This window comes from Phoca vitulina, unplaced genomic scaffold (genome assembly GCF_004348235.1).
Source record: "Phoca vitulina isolate PV1807 unplaced genomic scaffold, GSC_HSeal_1.0 scaffold17, whole genome shotgun sequence".
NCBI lineage: Eukaryota > Metazoa > Chordata > Mammalia > Carnivora > Phocidae > Phoca > Phoca vitulina.
Genome location: NW_022589720.1, coordinates 8,482,064 through 8,488,063, shown reverse-complemented (window position 1 = coordinate 8,488,063; position 6,000 = coordinate 8,482,064). Strand labels below are relative to the sequence as shown.

At 38.8% G+C, this 6,000-nt stretch overlaps 1 long non-coding RNA gene across 1 annotated transcript in view; it reads right to left on the bottom strand.

Annotated features, from left to right (window-relative positions):
* Positions 1-601: 601 nt before the first annotated feature.
* Positions 602-6,000, bottom strand: part of LOC116639135 — a 29,515-nt gene continuing 24,116 nt past the window's right edge. The window contains exon 3 of the long non-coding RNA XR_004300773.1: positions 602-726. This is a non-coding gene — a long non-coding RNA (uncharacterized LOC116639135). The remainder of the gene's footprint in view (positions 727-6,000) is intronic.

Sequence of the window (6,000 nt, the reverse complement as noted above, 5' to 3'; positions counted from 1 at the left end):
GTCTTCTGCTCATTTAAAAGCCTGCTCTCATGATAAGGTTAACACCTACCCCTCTCCATGTGGTTTCATTTTGCACAAGCTCCCGACTTCAGTTACACAGGCATTTTTATTATGTCACCCTAATTTATTTTTGAACAGAGCTCATATCATATCCAAGAGACTAATACACGTGACAGCACTTTAAGCTCTAAAGAAGAATACAAGCATTAGCTCCCTTTATCATCCCTTCAGCACTTAATGCATAGTAAGAACTCAATAAAATGTCTGCAGAATGAACTTCAGTGTGGACAAAGAGGAACGAAAAAAGGAAACTATTTCATGAGGATGATGATAAATCCAAACTACAGAATCTTCCATAGGTGTCAGCATTGCCGACCCTGAGTGTTGGTTGCGGGCTGAGGGGGGCTCCTGAGGCTGAGTGTGTGACCACAGAACCTGATATGGCTGTCGTCCAACTCGGAGTCATCTGACCTCAAGCGGTATTCAGTGCTCCCATTCTTCAAAAATAAAATTAACCACACAAGATGTTAGTGAGCAATGAGATTTTACTGAAGATTCCACAGGGAGTCTGAGGATATCAATCACATTGCACACTGCCAGGAATGTTCTTCTCCCACTCCCCACCCCTGCTGCTCCTGCTGGCATCCTGTTCTCCATGCAACGTTGTCGTTGGAGAGGTAAAAGGCGGTCACACTGAAGACACTTACCAAACAGGGGTTTTGCAAACTGGGGATAGAGAAAAGGAGGTATGGTAAGAGAACAGGAACAGAAAGGACAAATTCCATCACAGAGCTATCGCACAGAAGACAAACAACATGGTAAACCTTGCCACGACAATAGTATTGCTAATGGGCCCAGAATGTTGCGAAGGGATGACAGGCAGCACACAGAAAGAGCACCAGAGATACCCACGCCCCTTGCATCATTCCAGAGAGGACAATCCAAAAACGTAATTCAGCAGGAGAACGCAATGTGCACAGGACCTTGTTCTCTGAAGCGTTATCGACACTGGGAAGAAAGACAGCCGGGGGGGGGAGCGGGGCGGGGGACACAAAGACATGTTCCTTCTGTTAAGTGATGGTGCATCTGCACAATGAGATATTCTTCTTTTTTTATTTATCTTTTATTTTTTATTTATTGGTTTTTTATTTTAATTCCAGTATCGCTCACAGGCAGTGTTTTATTAGTTTCAGGTGTACAATATAGTGATTTAACAATTCTATATGTTATCAGTTAAAAGTAGAACTACCCTACAATCCAGTGATTGCACTACTGGGTATTTACCCAAAAAGTACAAAACACTAATTCAAAGGGGTACCAGCACCCCTATGTTTATTGCAGCATTATTTACAGTAGCCAAATTATGGAAGCAGCCCATGTGATGGAGGTGTCCGTCAATAGATGAATAGATAAAGAAGATGTATATATTACAATATACAATGGAATATATATATGCAATATATATACAAAAACACTATATATATGGAGAGAGAGAGAATATTATTTAGCCATAAAGAGATATTCTTCTTTGATTTAAAACTGTAATTAAGTTGGCCACCTTAAAATACAGAAAATGTTTATAATCATATTAAGTGAAAAAAGAAATAAATAGGCCTTGATGACAGCTCCATTAAATATATATGTGTGGACAAAGGTTTGGATGTGCTTTTAGAATTTTTTTTAAGATTTATTTACTTATTTTAGAGAGATAGAGAGAGAGCAGGGGGGAGAGGGACAGAGAGTCTCAAGCAGACTCTGCACCCAGCCGGAGCCCATCGTGGGGCTCAATCTCACAGCCCTGAGATCATGACTTGAGCCAATGCTTAAGTGACTGAGCCACCCAGGCAGCCCCACACCAGGGTTTTGAACACGTGCCCTAAACTCTTTCCCCGGGAGACCATAAAGTCATGGCAAAGATGTAAAGCAAGGTTATTGGGTTACTCATTTTGAGTTTTCTGAGCAGCTCTTTGAAATTTGAAGCTTCTGATTCCATCTACATGGAAATACATTATTTCACATGTTAGGTAGGATGTTTCTTCAAGTCCAAACAACAATTAACCATCTGTTTATGTGTACAATTTTTCTTTCCGGGGTAATCTATCAAGGTTGGTTTGAATCAGTAAAAACAGTTCTATCTGGTATTCAGAGGAAATCATACAATGCCAGTTTCTCCCAATCTTAGTTGAAATTTGTTTCCTTAAGACCACTATGAGAACTCAGGAGTTAATGTGTCAAACTGTGCTTATGGGAGCTCCAAAGGTCCCACCTTCAAAAGCTTTGAGCAGTCACCATAAAAGCAGATTAAAACTATTGGTATCTTACAGGTTTAGTGAGAAACATGACTATTTATGAGAACTAAGGGGTGCTGGCTGTGTTCATACAGTGCTACCCTTGGCAAGAGGAATATTCTGGTAAGAGATAGGAATTGGAGAGCTCCCTTCCCTGCTTCTCCCAAGAGCCTTCAGTGAAGGAGGTGCACTTACTTCTCTTTGTGATGGGTGTATCTAAAGATATACCCAGGAACAATAGAGACCTGTCCTTCCATGTTTTCTTCTCCGTTCGATTTCCATGTACATAATGATTCATTGTTAGCATTTCAGTATAATTTCAGTCATTACATGTTCTCATGTGTTATGTCTGGTTACAGTGGCTCAGTAGCTAACAATTCTTAATCAGTCCCTACTCCTTTTAACCAAGGATAGGTTTCACTCTCATCTTGCTTCATCCTATTTCCACCATGCCTGTCATTCATCAGGGCAATCATAACTTGTCATAAACCCTTTATTTTTTCAGAGAAACTTAAAAATAGTTGAGATCTCAATTTCTATTGGTTCACATTAGATGCTTCTTTAAGACCACTTTTGGATTGCCAGGTGCATATCCTGACGAAGTGGTATTATTCTAGAATAAATCTTTTTAAGAGGCAAAATGGAATCTGAATCTGAAAATGTCTTCACTGCTATTTTCCTTTAGACTGGTGAATTCATTGATCTTTAGGGAAGTTCAAACAGAGGATTTGTTCTTAGAACTTCAAAGACTCCATGTGAAAGCATGTCATTAGAACATATGTGAACATCTTGTCCCTGTGTTATTTCCTATCCCTGTTTGTTGAGTATATGTTAAGTTTGAGATAAGTCTTACATGTGGGAAATGTTTTCCTTTAACTACCAAGTAAAACTACTATGTCAAAACTTGTTTGAGATCCATAACTAAATAGAAAAAGAAAAACCTTTTTCAGTATGGTCAAATATCTTTGTTCTTTGTTAACTCCAAAGTTGGTGAAGTAACTATTAGGTAAGTCTTCTAAAACAGAAACAAAACAAAACTTAACCTGACAGTCTTTTCATGGTCATGGTCACCATTCAAAAATTCTAAAAGCAAAACAGGCAGTGCATTTACTTTGCTATTTTTTTTCTGGAAGTGACTATAAACCACTGCAAGCCTTGCCTAAATCCAATTTTCAATAAATAACATAACAAGATTTGGATTGTTTTAATGACTTGCCTCTCTACTGGCAAAATTATCATTGGCAGTAAGAGATACCCTTGCAATGTTTTGGAAATTTAATCTATGGCATGCACTGTGCAAAATTCCCTCATTTCAAAACTGGTGTAATCTCTTAACCTCCAGAATTATAAATGCATCATGAGCCTGGGTAAACATTCTCCCACTTCCATTGCTGGGGAGATGGGCAAACCATGTGCTCAGGTGACCACTGGTAGAATAGCACCTGGCAAATCCCTGGCATCATGTCAACAATGATAACCTGTTGCTATATCAGAAAAATAAACCTGAATGACTAAAAAATGTACAACATGGAAAATACAGCTCTGTCTATACATTTCTGAATATTTTGCCATATAATTCTAATGAGAAAAAATTCATTACTGTTAGAATTTGAAAATGAGAAATGTGCATGTGATTATTTTCCTAGGGCTGCTAAAATATTACAAACTGAGTGGTTTAAATAACATAAATTATGTTCACAGTCCTGGAGGCCTGAAGTCCAAGATCAAGGTGTCATTAGGGTTGGTTTCTTATGAGGGTTCTAAGGAAGAATCTGTTCCATGCCTCTCCCAGAACTTCCAGTGCCTCTCCCAGAGCTTATTTCTGATAAGATTTCATGGTCCTTAACCTAATATAGAAGCATCACCTTGATCTCTGCCTTCACTTTCACAGAGTGTTTATTCTCCCTATGTGCATGTTTATCACCATATTTCTTCTGTTTATAAGAACACAAGTCATATTGGATTAGGGCCCATCCTAATGACTCATTTTAACTTGATTGCCTCTGTAAAGACCTGTCTCCAAAGAAAGGAGCTGGAGGTTAAGTCCTCAACATATGAATTTTGGAGGGACACAATTCAATAGCAGTTGTTTATAAGAGATAGAGCGGGAGATTAGTTTTTGCCTTTCAGCCAGGCCTGGAGTTTGCCAGTACATTTACTTCTTAGATGAAATCACTGCTTTATGCAGCAGGTGGTAGAACCACATCCAACACTGTGGGGAGCCACCATAGTTTGCATTAGATGAGGCTAAAACAGTTCCTCAAGCTGATGGGAGACCAGCCTCTTAGTTAAGCTAAGCTTGGTAAGAAATTAAATATTGTCCAGCACATTTCCTATCAGAAACTTTCAAGTTGCCATAGACAGTCTAGGGAGGATGAGATTCTTAGGCACATACCATGTTCTTCCAGTGTAGCATGGGATGGCACATTTGCTGGCATAGATATTCTATAATTTGCTACACTTTTGTGTGAGTGCAGTGGATTGAAGAGTATCCCCAAAAATGATTTGTTCAAATCCTAACCCCAGGTACCAATGTGACCTTATTTGGAAATAGAGTCTTTGCAGATGTAATTAAGTTAAGAATCTCAGGATGAGATCATCCTGAATTTATGGTGGGTCATAAATTCAACAACTGGCATCTTTATATGAGGAAGAAAGAGATTTGACACCCAGGCCTACCAAAGGAACCAGTACTTAAGAGACCAAGATCCTGGAATGAAAGAGAGTGAAGACAACTGAGCACAATAGTCTGAACCACTTTTCCCTCAAAACACTGTCTAAATATAAGATGTGCAGGCCAAACAATGTAGGGAAATCAGGATGACAAAAAAAGCTTGCAAAAGGATAAAAAGTTAGAAGTCTTGGATGGTATTGGGGAAGTAAAAATCAGGCATGAATCCCTGCTCAAGTAGAGGGGTCCTGGAAAATATTGCAGGGTTTCAGTGGGGACCACTGAGGGGCTATACCTTAGAAGTAAGGGCAAACTAGAAATCAACTAGATCTTACAAAGACTGAACATTAGACTATAATCAATTCAGTCCCCAATTGGATAGAAGTGATATGCTCCTACCCTCATTGCATATCAAAAGACCTTTCTCCAGAATAAGGTAACATCATTCAGAGACTCTAACAATTTCTCATAATGTGTATTAATGTATGTGAATTTCCAGCATTCAGTAAAAAACTAGAAGATATACCAAGAGCCAGGATATGTCAAGAGGCAGGACAAAGGGGAGAAAACAAAATAAAAACATACCCGCAGGTGATCCAAGTTAAAGGGAGTTAAGAGACGAGAATTTTAACTGTTAGGTTTCAAGAAAACAGATGACCCCATGGAGAATCTCACCAGAGGACTGAAATCTATTCAAATAATCAGATAGAAATTCTAGACCCCAAAAATACGATAACTGAAATTAGCAATAGCAGGTGTGTTTCAACAACAGACACAGCTAGAAAGAGTATTTGTGATTTTGAAGATATGCCATTTAAAATATCCATCCTGAAGCCCAGATGGGGAAAAGAGGAAACATAAAAAAGATGAGTGAAAGTTGTGGGATACGGTGAGAAGGCCTGTCATGTATGTACCTAGAATCTCAGAAATGGAGGAGAGACAGGATGGGACAGAAGTAACAGCTGAAAAAGAAAAAGCTGAAAATTTTCTGGAATTGATAAAAGAAATCAAACTGTAGAGTTAAAAGCTAATATAAACTCA